At 45.7% G+C, this 15,617-nt stretch overlaps 1 protein-coding gene and 1 non-coding gene across 2 annotated transcripts in view; one reads left to right on the top strand and one right to left on the bottom strand.

Annotated features, from left to right (window-relative positions):
* LOC119391320 (uncharacterized) overlaps positions 1-15,617 on the top strand; it is a 218,352-nt gene that overhangs the window by 113,212 nt on the left and 89,523 nt on the right. The gene's annotated exons all lie outside the window — the stretch shown is intronic.
* On the bottom strand, positions 14,683-14,754 carry Trnat-ugu (transfer RNA threonine (anticodon UGU)). The gene has a single exon. It is a non-coding gene; the product is annotated as a tRNA-Thr (tRNA).

The raw sequence follows: 15,617 nt of genomic DNA, 5'->3' as shown, positions 1-15,617 counted from the left end.
GTGATGAGCTCTAGTAGAGTGTACTAGAACAGGGGAGTGCTCGTAACGAACTTCGGAAAGTGAAGCCCAAATATGGTCAATCCGCTTGTGGCGCTGCGATCGGTAGTCTGCAATGTGTCGTCGTTTAAGAGTTGCGTGCAGCTCCGCCGAAGTGGTGCATGGGTAGAATGCCCGCTTCCCATTCAAAAGGCCCGGGTTCGAATTTTGAGGGAACACGTAGCAACTGCAGCTAGTTTTAAGAAACAAAGGAAAACCCATTCAGCTATTATATGTGACACTAAGAATAAAAACCCACTATCAACAGCTGCGATTTCAACGACGATACATTGCAGACTACCGATCGCAGCTCCACAAGCGGATTGACCCTGTATGGGCTTTACTTTCTGTGCATGGGTGCTGTGGCCGTTCCGAGCACTCTCCTGTTCTAGTACACTCAAGCTCAAGTAACTTGTCACCCTCAACTTGCATTTCCAATTTTTTTCCAGTGGATTTTTTCTGTGTCACATTATAAGCAAGCAGAAGGGGCATTGGGCTGTCGTGTTCATCGTCGCCGTCATTAGAAGGATGATCAGGTGAGAATGCTGACCCATGTTTGATTTTGAATAGGCGTATCAAAAGTGATAGGTAAGACCACAAAAAAAGCGGTAAAAACGGCATGCAGACGTGTTAAAGAGAGCCCCGCATTTCATACTTATCTCTTGTATTCGTGAATTGACTTGTATTCAAACGCAGCAGTTAAACAAACTTGAGTGCTTTTTACAAACCTGATACGCCGGTATTTCAGGTCGTTCGGATCATTGATTGTTTGCATTAGGCGCTCTGCGCAAGCTGTGTAGTGCATCAACGTTTTAAAACTGGCCACCGCTCTTATCTGATCGCACCAACGCCGCCATACCGAGTTTTCAACTGTTCGTGTTTTGGGACATGGAATTATTTTACGACGTCATCCCTTCGGCCGACCCGATTGGCCTTACGGGGTTTGTACAGAAGAAAATTAACACAAAATTTAGGTCCTAGTGGTAAAAATTCACCCAAATGGCAATATAAATCAGATTTTAAGGATTCTGGTGCAGTTAAAAGTCAGAAAGATTTCAAAGAAAACCATATATGTAATAAGTGGATACCCTTCTTCCTTACTGAGAAAACGGTTCCTTAACATGGTCAGAAATGGATGGGAAGTATAGAGCTTACCCTGTGCCCATATCGCATTTATGCGTTTTGTTGAAGCGGAGCGCTTCTCTAAGCTCCTTCTTCGCCCTGACTCCACGGAAGCAATATCCGATATCCGTCGTGTAGCCCGATCGACGGCGTTATCAGGTGCCATCAATCAGCTGGAAAGAAATATCAGCACAACGATACGCATCGAATGGGTTCCACGAGTGGCAACGTCTGGTCAGCTGTAGAGGCGGATTCTGGCAGTCGGTTGGCTGTCATATTTTAACCGCTGCCGCAATAGACAGATCTAACCAGATGATCTGCGCATCCGTGAGCTTCCGACAACGGCACTGCTGCCATCTTAGTTGTAGTACCCTTCGCGCTGCTGCTGCGGCTGCTTGCTTCAGGTACATTGGCGTTCTGCACAAATCCTCGGTACATGATACGACTGAATGCGATGGAAAATTGTCCGAACCTCCAACGTATTTTATTTCACGTGAAACTGCATCCTAACGCTACGAAAAAAAGTGGCGAATCTTGCAATTAGTGGTGCAAGGCTTGAAATAGCGAAGCGGGACGGTTCTGAAGTCTAATCTGGTTGCTTCTAGGTGGTTGCTAGGCTTTAGCTAGGTGTTGCTACGTTGTTTCTAGCTTGTTTCTCAGAACGAAGAGGTTCGAGTTAAACCACAGGCAGTCACAGGCACGACTCAGATGAGCAAACCCCAGATACAGAAACTCGCGCTGAAACCGAGCGTTCGCACCACCAAAAGATCTATGGGAACACCGTCGTTCGCGTAGGGCAGGGGTCTCAAACACGCGGCCCGCGAGCATCTCGCTTGTGGCCCGCGGCCCGCACGTGACTGTCTTCGCCGCGCATTTTTTTATTTTCTTAGTAAGTACGTTCGCGAGCTACGCAGGCATGATTGCTCCAAGGCATTCTTTTCGTTAGGCACCCCTTGCGGTAACAAAATGCTGAAACACAACCGTGAAACAAAATCTATATGCCGGAATCAGCGTCTCAGATTTCAGTCATTTTGGAGATCGGTAATGACATGCAGTTGGAATCTGACAAGTTCTGCTACCTCCCCCCCCCCCCCACGCTTCTACCTTCTCCGCTGCCACGGCCCTTTGCTGGACTGAATTGTGCGACTACGGCCGGCTGGCTGAGGTTAGTTTGAACCCCTGGCGTAAGGATTCCATTGCTTCGGGGTCTTCTCGCAGCTGCCGCTGCCTTTCCGATTTCCTAGTATTCTCTCGTTGTACGTAATGCTGAATCAATCTGCACAGATGCTTCAGAAAACTGAAACATGCGGCCACAGTGATTCGCACTGGGTTAATCCGGACTGTTTATTAAAGCCTTTCTCAATTACTTGCCTGTCTAGAAATCTTAATTGGTGTTTGCCACCCGTTTTTTTTTATTTTCTTCATTTCAGTCACCTTTCAGTCACCAACGCAAAAGTCACCTTTTGCGTTGGTAAGGTATAGGCCATCGAGGCTTGTTGCCCTGGAAAGTGCTACGTAGTCCAACTTCGGTGGATGGCGATTATCGTATCCGTAGACTACCTGGGTGTATGTGGCCCTTTCTGACTTATATATAGTTATGGCATTTGCTTAATCAAGGGCAAACTGTGTCCTCTTACACGACATATTTTTCTGGCGTATATAGTGGTTGTGGTGGTTCGCAGTCCCACGGGCACCCATTTCAATTCTATTGAAGGGTGTGTGGTAGTGATGTGCTTCGTCAAAGCGGCTCTCAATCAATATGAAGCCATCCTCGGTCAGCATGAGGCCATCGCCCATTCTCATAAGAAATGCAGAGAGCACGTGGACGGGTGGATGGCAGTCGAGAGTCTTCCAGGGGTGTTCTGTCTTGAGCTCATTCACTTGCTTTGCTTTCAATGTGTATGTTCGCGGTTACTGTGTTGTTTGAGACTGAATCATCTTTACCTCATTCACGTGCCACACGTGACTGAGGTAAAGGAGTTCATGACGTACGTGACAGGCGTTTTGAGTTATTCATGTCATGATATTCGTCACACAGTCATTCTCTGCTACGCCACTTTTGGTATATTACAAGTTGTGAAGACGACCAGGAGAGCGCCCAGACGTAGGACGCTAGATAGATAGATAGATAGATAGATAGATAGATAGATAGATAGATAGATAGATAGATAGATAGATAGATAGATAGATAGATAGATAGATAGATAGATAGATAGATAGATAGATAGATAGATAGATAGATATGGCCAAAGTGCCTGAGGTTCACTAAGAAATGCTTCGCATTTAAATGATGCCAGTGTTATGGACGTACTTGGTAATTAAACGCACTATTTCTAGACAACTACTCAATCTACCCAAGGACGTCGCTCCACCTCGACACTCTTGGCTGTAAGCAAAAAGAGAAAGCGGCATTGGCAGCTATTCGCTGACTGCTTCGTAATTATTCGATTGCCAGAATGCGTGGGATGTGCGGCAATGTTTTGCCGTCGCCGCGCAAGGATAACCCTAACAGACTGCCCCTCCGCGGAAAGAGATCCCGATGGGTAGGGGACGACATTCGCTGTCCATAGAGTTAACGTTGGTCGGTGCATACAGCCGTTGTTGGTTTTTGCCCAGCTTTCTTGAGCAGAGAACACTGTGGGTGTTGTACAACGTCGTTGAACATTATGGTGAGAGCCCGAATGCCACAGAAGGTTCGGCAACAGTCGCCCGTTCACATCATGCGTCTGTTAGAACTCCACTGAAGTTCAACCACCCAGTGGTAGGCGCAAGACATTTCCGGAATGAGCACGTCGGCTTATTTTCCACACAAAATTGTAAGTTTAGCGAATGTTATAGCAGTACTAAAGACATACATATTTTTTCTCTCCTTACAAGACGTAGATTCAAAGAACCATGCCCAACAAAAAAAAAAAACCCTCAAGTCTTTATTCAGCAACGAAAATAAGAGTTCAAACTTTCGTAGTTGGCAGTTGAACTAGGAGTTCCTTAAGCCAATGCTTCATTTAGAGGGAGGCTTACGTTGGTACCAGCTCCAATACTTCCTATTCAAATGTATGTAAAACGTAGGCATGATTACTTGCATAACGTCCGCCTGGTATTAACGAATCTTTCGCATTCAGGAGAGGAGGTCCCACTCATGCGATGTCATGAAGCTCTAAGTGTATTTACCTTCGGGCCTGCATTGTCCTTCCCTCCAAGAACAACTGTCACTATTCCGGTAGTGTGAATCTGTAAGATCCTCTAAATCGGATAATGTAGATGTTCAACTATGCAGCTTCAGTGTTACAACATTTACAGCTGTTTTCTGAATGGCCTATTCACATGGAACATTTGAAGACTCCGTACATAGCACACCATTCTAGTCCGATTTAGATTTATTGTGAGTTGCACCTTGCATAATTGTGATATCGTTCTGCAGAGGTTGTTCATGGCCCATTTGGTACTTGTTATATCATATATTTGCCATCCGTTTTGCCGTGTTTGTTCTTTATTACTGCGTTCTTGTGTCTCTTGAGCTGCATTTACGTTATATTGCGATATCTTTTTCATCATTTCATAGTGACGGTGCTCGAAAAGATTCTTTCATTCAACAGTGTTCTTTTTATCGAAGGCCTGGATAGAAAATTATCCGGTTGCTGCACTCCCCGTAAACTAGCATTTCCTCTTATTTGTAAGAAATATAATCAAATCTGGTAGTGTGGTTGCTCTGGGAAACATTGTGTTACGATGCACTTCAATAGGATAAGGAACCTATTAGTTTCATTTAATACGGGAAAAAATAGCAAATACCTCCCGCTTATATAGTAGTAGTAGTAGTAGTAGTAGTAGTAGTAGTAGTAGTAGTAGTAGTAGTAGTAGTAGTAGTAGTAGTAATCATTTTTTTTGAACAAGCACGGTTACATACATGTTTGAAGCATATGGAAGTAAAAACTGCTAGAAAGCAGCTTGACAAATCTCCCATGTCCCTCTTGTGCTACATGACAGTGCAGGGCATAAAAAACAGACTGCACTGATCAGACAACAAATAATTGGAAGCGCAATAATTCGTGACGTATAACACAAGGTTGGCCTTGTCTTTGGTAACCCGGTGCGCTTAAGAAACATAACGTCTCTTGGTATGACTGTTGCAATACACTGCAGGCTCTACGTTCCCCTTTACTTCGTCATCATGTGGTTCTACTTGCTCCCTCGTTTCGTCAACGGACCGGACACCGAGACCTTTTTCCAGAGATTTTACGTCGATATATCCGCACACTGGTGGATGTTCCTGATCCCGATCAACAACTTTTTCGATGACACTCTACAGGTGAGACTTGAGCAGGGTCCATCCGAGTGCAAATTCGCATAATAGGGAATTACCAGAGCGCACATGCCTCGAAGGTAATTTGTGAGTGCGACAGCACGACAACTTTCTTTTGTGCCTAAGTGCCGAGCCTCTTATCGGAACTCTTAACTGCGTACTGGAGAATATTGTGGACGCTGAAGATGACCAGTCAACATACAGGCATAAATGTTTTGCGTTTAACAAATTGCGTTCCTATATGTGTGCTTTCCGACCGATATGCGCTTAGCAATCACAGGAATAACGTTCAACGTGGAAATATATCGATATATTACATATCCTTTCATGACAAGCACCCAAGGGGTAGCCTTTATTTAGAAAGATTTCTAAACGCTTTAGTAATATATTGTGAAAATAATTGTATGGGTTAAGGGGATGTCCTGGCCGAGGTACCGCAAAGATAAACATGTATGAATGTACGTGTTTGGTGAGAAGGCCTTCAACAATTCCTCACTCGCAAGCGTATGTGCTGTGTACATTACAAACACTTTATTATAGAGCAACTACAGTTTTCAAGAGGGCGATTTAATTACAGAAACCTGATGTTATTACCTCATCAGAGAGCAATCGAGAGACTGGCGCCGACTGCAGACGAACACATACCCCAACCTACACACACTTTCTAAGATACACCCCTCCGAATATTGAGATGAGTGCCCCTGGTGCGGAGGGATACCAACACTGACACACATTACATACAGCTGTACCTCGCGTCCTGTTGCGGCAAACTCCGCGCTCATAAAAACACACACATTACCACACTGGTAGTGGGAGGCGCGACTCTCGGATCAGGCCTTGGGAAGCCAACTCGCAACCCTGGACCAGGCCGGGTGAGCTGCAATAGCCAGTGGAGCACTGGACGAAGGGTCCCACCCTCTTTAGTTGCTAATAGGAATAGCTAATAAACGTTTATTCTCTCTCTCATCTGGGGTACGGAAATTGCTTTGGTTTAAGAAGAGCATGTTATTCGGCAAGTGCGTACAAACATGGGTGCACATTCACTAAACGTCTTATGCTATAATTATTCTTCATAACAAAAGGTACAGTTTCGCCGCAAGGGCGAAGTAATGAACGCGACAGAAACAAATTGGAATGGTATACCAAGTAAGGCTGGCAGCTCACTTGTTAGCGCGAGATCTTGCGTAACACAAACAAAACACCTGAAGTAAGTCAACGTGGCCGCTGTAGCGAGCGAGGCTGCTTTGTTGCTGTCTGTGGCTTCAACAAAATCTTTGTAAGAGAACAGAGCCCGTATGAGGGTATGAGCTGTCGGCTGATCCCCATTAAAGATACAGGGCGCGACCACAGGCGATCATGCCCGGCTGGTGAAAGTACGCATTTCATGTCGGAGCCACTCAGCTTCCCCATTGGCACTCCTCCCTGGGCCTTTTGCGCGACGGAGACGGACGGCTCGTTTTATCTAAACGGCGCATTGTGATTGACGGTTCGTTTTATCTGTGCGTTTTATTTGTGCTTCTCGGAAGCACTCGTGCGCTTTAACTCCCATATAGAACATACGAAAGGCGGAGCTATGTTATCGATGCGTCTTCATACGGAACATGACGGCCACGTCAACGCTGACGGTGACGATGGCGGGAAATGCGCCTCGAGTGTCCATATACTTGTCACAATTAAATTGCGCTGAGCGACCGAAAGTGGTCGTGTAACGACCGATTTCGTTGTTCCTTTCCCTGCTCCTTTTCTTACTTTTCGAGTCTCCTTTCTCATTCTCCCAGCGTAGAGTAGCCAACCGGAGAAATTTCTGGTTAACCTCCCTGCATTCGGCCTTCCTGTTTCCTTGCACCCAATGGCAGAGTCGCTTACAAATGACTGTGCATTTTAATTGAGGCCATGCTGTCTTGTTGGCTCGTTTATCCTTAGCGTCCAAATGGCCCGTATTAACAATGCGCGTACGTTATCTGACGTATACGACCATATGTAGAACAGGCATTGTCGACATTTACTGCAGATGTGTTCGTCAGGCTGTATCGCTTCGGTCAGATGTAAGTGTACTAAATGACATTGTAGAAGTATGGACGTTTCATACTTTTTATTTTTTTAGGACATATTTATCCATCCCTGGTTCTTGTCCACGGACTTCCAGCTCTTCGTGTTCGCGATTCTGACGTTGCTGACATTTAAAAGGTGAGCTCACATATTCGCATCTTAGAGCGACAGCTCTACCACTCTACATCTTTGACATGAACGTTTGCGTGTGGTGGGGTCGCACGGGAACCCAGGGGGCCTGGGAGGTCCTGAATACTCTTGCAATAAAGTTTTTTAACCCGACTGGACTCATCGCAAGGTCATCCATCGCGTCTCAATGACTTTGAGTCGCCGGAGCGAGAGCGCAACGCAAGGTGCGTCCAGCTGGTCTTAAAGAGAGAAGAGCCGCATGGTGGCGAGGCGTGAGTCACAGGAATACAAGAACGCCCTTGGCTCTCGGCCAGCTTAGACGATACAGCCGCAGCTGCTGCTCTTTTTTCCCAATGTCTCTGTGGCTCGAAATCACGCCACGTTATTCGCTACGGCGATGGGTCGTAGCTGCTTTTGCTCTTGCTCAGAGCCTCGCCGCTGCTGTGACAGCTGAGTAGGCGAAGGTTAACAGCTGCTTCGCCGGCGCTTGTTTACTCAGTCTCGCCATGGACGGCGCGCCGGCAGAGTCGTCTGCGTGTGTGCTTCAGCGCAAGCGAAAAGCTGAATCCAGTCATGCAGTACACAGACGGCGGGCTGCAAAATGTAAAGCGAAGGCAAAGTTGCCTGCTGAAACGTTGCAGCAAAGGAACCAGATTTGCACGTTGTAGCGAAGCTTACCAAGCGCAGAAGCGTGCCGAAATCAAAGCTACTGCAGTCGCCACCTGCGTGCATAACTTTTGTAAAACCAAGCGAAAGGAATTTCGCTCGTAATAACTATGTGTGCAAGGGTTAAACCTCCGCCCATTTTTTTTCTTTCTTACGTTCAGATATTGAAGCAACAGTTGCGCAGCGTGCTTGTGCTCGTTCGAATAATATTTATTATGACAGCTGATTTATAGTAATTGATGGGAGACGCTGCGTATACTCGTCTATATGGGCCCATCTCATGCGTATATCCCCATTGTATTGAGGCAATTGCAGTACATAGCAGATTTGGTTTGAATTGACAGAGGGGATGAGGGACGTAGAAACGCTTTTATTAAACAACCGCTGGTTGGAATCACTTTGATTGCAATTCGTGGAATTTTAGGTGCAAGTTTTTTTTATTAAGCATAAGTCTTATTTGAAGTGAAACCTTGTGCACGCTGCGAAAACGGTGAAGTGTGCACTGACACTAGGCTAAACGTCATGACGCCATAGGTATCCACGGTAGTGCTAGCAATAAAATCATTCCGCTAACGATGTGTTGTGTCTAAAGGGTCACGAAAGCGTTCTCTTTGCGCAGACGAAAGCGTATGGCCTTGGCAGTTTTAGCCATGCTTTCTCTGCTAGGCTGCGCCATTGCAACATGGACCATGGCGAGATTGCATCTACCCCCATTTCTCATTATGCCATACGCGGACATCTCGTAAGTACATTTCCGTACAGTGTTAAAACCACTTAGCAGGCTAAATCAGGAAGTTTTGTTTTCTGAAGTGAACTAATGCAGAACTAACGCACTATCCTAAATTATGTTCTTATCTTAGCAATAAGCTCCCGACTGCGGTGTCTTGATCCCGTGCAGTATATTTGTAAAGATATTTATTTTCTGAAGACGAAAAACAACTATAGGCAAATTTATTGATCCATTTATGTACCTTTAAAGAGGCTCTGAACGTCTTTTCTAAATAACCATCCAATGACCTCAATAACGCACTTTATTGCTTCAGGAATCGATTTCGGAAACATTTCTCGAATCCATCAAGGACGATCGGAGTTACGGATTTTTCTTGACCTTAAGCGTTTTCTCTTTTCTAATAAACTTTGTTGCTGGGCTAGTTGGGGCATAATGAAAATATAAGACGGTGGCGAAAAACGGGACAAGAACGAATACAAGAACATCTCTGTTTACGTCTCTTCTTGTTGTATTCGCCTTTGTCCCATTTTACGCCACACTCTTAAAATTTCTCTTTTCTCTCGTCCCGACGAGCGCGCTGGAAGCTAAACGTGAGAGATGGCACGTGGGAAAGACGTTACGTCAGCCCCATAATGACCTTCAGCGTGCGTGATGAAACACGATCGCTGCTCTCACGTTGTGGTTCCTCTGCGTGAGGGTGGCTCACTGTGTATTGATAGCAGAGTATGGAGCGCAGCGCCGGCACGTGTTGGCACCACGTGGCAAGAAGCGCCTCTGAACGTTGCGCAGTGAACGATGTACCTGGTATACTCCTCGAGCTTCGTGACCCTATAGGAGATAAACACGCTCAAGTCCCTTGAGGAAGCTACAAACGAGGGTCATTGTTCTTCAGTCAGTTTCGTTATCTGCTGGGGACTGGCCTTCCAAATTCTCTCCGCTCCCGGCGGACATCGACTCCGCGACGGCCGCAGCATCGGCCTCACCTTTCCACAGGCGACGCCTTGTTCACGCCGGTCGTATAGCGCCCATGGTCTTCATATACGCCCGCTGTATCCGAGCAGAAGCGTCGGTGGCCTATCGAGATTTGTCTCCTCGCACACCTTAGATGGCCTGCCTACGAACGCAAGTGGCGTTGTTCTTTCGTCGTGACCCACCATGTCGATGGTCGAAAAAATGTTTTCGAGCTCACGTCACGCCGTGACGCCGCATACTCGGACATGAGCACGGTCACCGTCGAGATCGGCGTGCGTGATACGTGCCAGCCAAAAACTCTCGAAGAAGGATGTGCGTTGGACTGAGCGCATGCTGGATTAGGTATCAGTGGTTTTGTTGCTCAACCTTTCATGGCTAAAAAAGGCAGTGACTGGCACATGTGAGCCTTATATAGGATGCACTGCTTCATTATACGTGTACAGTGCGGTGTTTAGCCACTTCATACGATGAAATAGTTTGTGCTAAATGGAAATCGATCGGCGGGGGCCTTGAGGATAGTCGTTATTGCTGTGAAGATATGGCTTGCTTAGGGAATCGAACAGGGGACCAACACCGTTGCGGCGAAGTTGCACTACCACCTATTTACAAAAGCACAGCGCTGCGTATGAAGAGCATACCGCTGTGTATGTTACGCAAGTGTACCAGGAGGAGATGCAAACGTTTATTTATAGAAACAGCAAAAAAATGTTCTCCTTTCTTCCTGGTTGGGCAGCTTTCTCAGTACAGAAAGTGGCTGGCTCATGTCGCATCCTGTGCCTAGTCGACCAGACTTATCTGGTCTTCCAAGCTCTGTACCGCAAACATTGGCTTCCACATTTCTTTGGTGGCCTGTCGGGGTCTTGAAGCTTCGTCTTTATTTTTTTTTCTCGTGGTTTGTGCATCCCAACACCAGGTTTGTAGAGTGTCGGGTGCACCATAAAGTTCGCATAGGTATCGAAATGTTACGTGGTTCATTCAGTGCATAATAATTCTGTGGATATGTGTGTTCTTTTGTAGTCTCCGCTGGGCTGTGGCTCCTTCCTAGCTTAGTTTTGGATGTGGAACTGGTTATTGTCTCCTTTCCAGCGGGTAGTGCTGCAATACTGCTGCGTAGTTGATTAAAATATCCTTCACCGCCGTTGCTTTGTGGAGCCGTTGCGGCAGGAAATCCTAGATGGTATTCTCTCGGGCGACAGCATCTGCGGCTTTGTTTCTTGCCAAGTGTTCGTAGCCAGGGGTCCATACAAAGTTGGTGCCGGGTAGCCCTTGTCGTCTCGTTAGTTCTTTTTGAAAATCTTGACTGCTGCGGTAGTTACATTTTTTTTTCTTCTGTGAGTGGATGCTCATTTAGATTTGCATAGACGACCTTTTTTTTCGCAGGCATAACATTTCCTCACTTCCCCAAGCGTAAACAGCCTGGTCTAGGAAATAAAGTTGGGTTCTCTCTCTGTTCCCGAGGATTTGCACACTTCGAATTTCGTTAATAATTTACCTGTCACTGTTCTGTTCTTCCGTTTGACGTTTCCATTCTTTCTTTTCTTACAGGCGAATGATGAGAACGGTAAACGCTTATTACATCAAGCCTTTCTATCACGCTGTGTGCTACTTCAGCGGCTGCATGACGTGCCTCATCGTGGCTGAGTTCAGAAAGCGCAAGCTTTCCAAGGTGCGCTTTTGAATTTAAATATTACCCCGTGGTTTGCAAATTTTATGTTCACAAAACTGCAAGGCATCTCGTTATGTAACTGTTGACGTACTGTGCCTAACGCCATCTTGATTTAACGCTAAAAACAAGTGGTCGTCAAGTATTCACCAACTCGCCCCACAACAAGTTCTTATTAAGCATACTTCTGTGTTTATATTTGCCCTCCTCAAACAGAGTCGAATGTGGCGTGAAAGTAGTGTGTCTTAAAGCATAATCACCACCTGAGTAACTAAATGCGCCAGTGAAAAGTGTAACTAAATTCAGGGACTGGTTTTCATTTCACATGACCATACTTGGCTGCCTAAAATGGAGGACAACAGAGACCGATCTGTGTGGGGTGACTCGTGAGTGCAGAAAACCTGCAGCATTGGAAATTGTGGGGTAATAAGATGCTGCGGGCAGCAGCTACACCACGTGGAATATTCTAGTCGTACATTCACATGCCGTAGTCGGTTAGAGATGCTTTAAAGAGGAGGTAGCTCAAAATAAACAGAACCCCAATGAATTGAATTTCAGTTTGAATGCATGTACTCGGGTTTCTTAGCAGATGAAGAGGGAGGCCAGGACTTAAATGAAGTGCACCAAATAAGCGTTCGTTAATCATTGCATTAATGTTTTAAACTTGTACAGATTAGCTAAGGGCTGAACAGTTCACTTCGCTGATCACATCGTTCCCTTCGGCGGAATGTGCGACGAAAATAACGGAAGTTCAACGAAGAAAAACAAGAGGACGGGAGTCACATTTCCACATAGGTTTATTTGTAACAAAAAACGCATTTTTGGAAAGCAGAGCACACGATACTGGAAAAAGCGCATGGTAAAAGCAGGTACATGATAATGGTGCACATGCATTGAAAAAAAAAAGCAATGTGGAAGCGCTCAGCGAACAAATCTGCAAACGCCAATCAGAGAACGCGCAGATTATTGCCCAAAAAATAGCAGTTACTTAACGGAAAGAGGTAGAGACAGGTGTCTTGTAGGGCTATGACTCCTTCACATGACAAAGCACTGCCTATTTTCTTCCCACTCCGTTTTAACAGTCGCTCTGTCTGCAATTTGTTTCACAGAATTTAGGATAGTATCAGCATGCTTTATAATTTGTGGCTACAACGCTGCCAAAATGATTCTAGAAAATTGTATCAATAGCCCTCAGCAGTGTGTCTCGTGTTTTCTTTTCCACAAATCAAGATGATCCGCTGCAATACCACTTCACACAATCCGCAGACATCAACCCTCACAGGCAATAAAGATTTGCTCTTATAGTATACGGCGCCGGACTACCAAGAAGAAATATTGTCTGATAATATTTTATCATGTTGTACCCTGCCAATTATAAAGCGTTTCCAAAGTACAGCAGAAGGTCTCTTTTTGTGTTCATTGCAGACCCTTCAGCTCGCAGGCTGGTGCGTATCTGTCAGTTGCGCCCTCTTCTCTGTATTCGTGAAGCTTCCATGGTACTTAAAGGAGCATCCCACCTCAAACGACGTGGAGATAGTCGTGGCCTTCTTCGACAGAATACTGTGGTCGATCTTTCTTGCTTGGATCACGCTGACATGTTGCACGGGTCGAGGTGGTGAGAATGCCCTGCTTTCTTTATTTGCTCTTTATTACAGGATTAGAGGCTACTGTTTAAGAGGATACCCAAACGTGAGCGGAACAGCTTCGGTGGATTTGGTGATTACTATGCGGCGCCACGAAGTAAGACAAAACTCGAAGGAGCACTCAAAACACAAGCGCCGAACTCTCAACTGAACTTTTATTCACATGTGTGGAACAGAAATATATACCCGCACGTGGCTACAAACAGATAACAACAAGAAACAAAAGAAAACTCTACTCATTCAGGTACAAGATTTCTGTGTGCCGCAAGGCGATAGATGGCAAGCTGATGCATGGCTCTTTTTGATTATGTACATTGCAAGCCTCGATTATCTCTCGAGTTGTCTGGTTATGATGCCTGGAAGCGATGCTAGTTTTGCTGAAATGAGGTTCACAGCCATACTGCTCGCAATGCGCAACAATATGCGATAGGCCATCGCTACGTAAACCTGCATCATGTTCTCTTATTCTAACATTAACACACCTTCCTATAAGCCTATGTATGCAGCGTCGCATGACAGAGGAATTCAGTAGACAACAAGCGTGGCACAGTGAATTGCTTGGTATCTGTGCTTCACGCCGCAGCCTACCTTCTTTTTTGCTTTTTCGTCTCTGCTTTTCGGTTTACGCGTCTGAAATTCCTTCCAATTTATTTGGCACCGAAAAAAAGAACTTCCACACCATATCTTTTTTGTGCCAAATAAATTGGGAGGAATTTCTGTGAAAACATTCTGTGAAGGTTTATTGTTTCATCATGCAGGACAGGAATATACCCACCGGCAATGAACGGCGGCTCAAGATACCATAGCTATATATACCAGATCATACAGGAGTTTTGGCTGTAAGGGGGTTAGTTATATATACGATATAACTCCTTTAAGGGTGTAAAAATCCGTAAACAGGGGTGCGCGCGTGAGCCGACGTTTCGACAAGTGGACTTGGTTTCTTCAAGGCTAGAACCCGCACAGTTCCAGCCTTGAAGAAGACAAATCCACTTGTCGAGACGTCCGCTCGAGCACCCACCCCCTGTTTACGGATTTTTTCATGACAAGCCTCCATCTACCACTTCCTGCCGTTTTTTTGGATTAAGGGTGTAAACTGGTTTACTTCGTATACCGGCGTCATGTCGAACGAGGCGTCAAAAGACGTAATATTGCGTGACAGAGTCATAGCATCGCAGCAGTAGTCCCACCATGTGAATTGTGTAAAGAGTGAGTGGTCCAAAATAACCCACCCGTTATAAAACGCTCATTCATAGTCAGACACAATATTAATCAGAACAGACAATAACGCCAAAGAAAGTACAGGGGGTGTTATCTGTAGTATTTAGAATATAAATGTGAAGAAAGTAAAGTGGACGAAAAGATGACTTGCCGCCGGCAGGGACCGAACCTGCGACCTTCGAATAACACGTCCGATGCTCTACCACTGAGCTACGGCGGCGGTCATCCTCCCGTCCACTTTCTGGGGTATATATGTTGATTTAAACCTAGAGTGTTCCACACTCGCCGCCATGGCTGCGATTGGCGCTGACTAACACTCCTAGGTTTAAATCAACATATATACCCCAGAAAGTGGACGGGAGGATGACCGCCGCCGTAGCTCAGTGGTAGAGCATCGGACGCGTTATTCGAAGGTCGCAGGTTCGGTCCCTGCCGGCGGCAAGTCATCTTTTCGTCCACTTTACTTTCTTCACATTTATATTCTAAATACTACAGATAACACCCCCTGTACTTTCTTTGGCGTTATTGTCTGTTCTGATTAATATTGTGTCTAACAAAGATAAACGAGCCCTTGAAAAATCATCTGCTTTCCTTCATTCATAGCTAGGGTCTCGTCCTGGCAGACTTAATGCCTTCAGGTAGTATGCGAGGGATTATTGGTCAGCTGCCAACTCGTATAAAGATCACGTGCTACGTGACGCCAACAGGCAAAAAAAGAGTGTTCCACACTCGCCGCCATGGCTGCGATTGGCGCTGACTAACACTCCTAGGTTTAAATCAACATATATACCCCAGAAAGTGGACGGGAGGATGACCGCCGCCGTAGCTCAGTGGTAGAGCATCGGACGCGTTATTCGAAGGTCGCAGGTTCGGTCCCTGCCGGCGGCAAGTCATCTTTTCGTCCACTTTACTTTCTTCACATTTATATTCTAAATACTACAGATAACACCCCCTGTACTTTCTTTGGCGTTATTGTCTGTTCTGATTAATATTGTGTCTAACAAAGATAAACGAGCCCTTGAAAAATCATCTGCTTTCCTTCATTCATAGCTAGGGTCTCGTCCTGGCAGACTTAATGCCTTC

Source organism: Rhipicephalus sanguineus, chromosome 4 (genome assembly GCF_013339695.2).
Source record: "Rhipicephalus sanguineus isolate Rsan-2018 chromosome 4, BIME_Rsan_1.4, whole genome shotgun sequence".
In the NCBI taxonomy this organism is placed as follows: Eukaryota; Metazoa; Arthropoda; class Arachnida; order Ixodida; family Ixodidae; genus Rhipicephalus; species Rhipicephalus sanguineus.
This window is presented reverse-complemented; position numbering and strand designations above follow the sequence as displayed.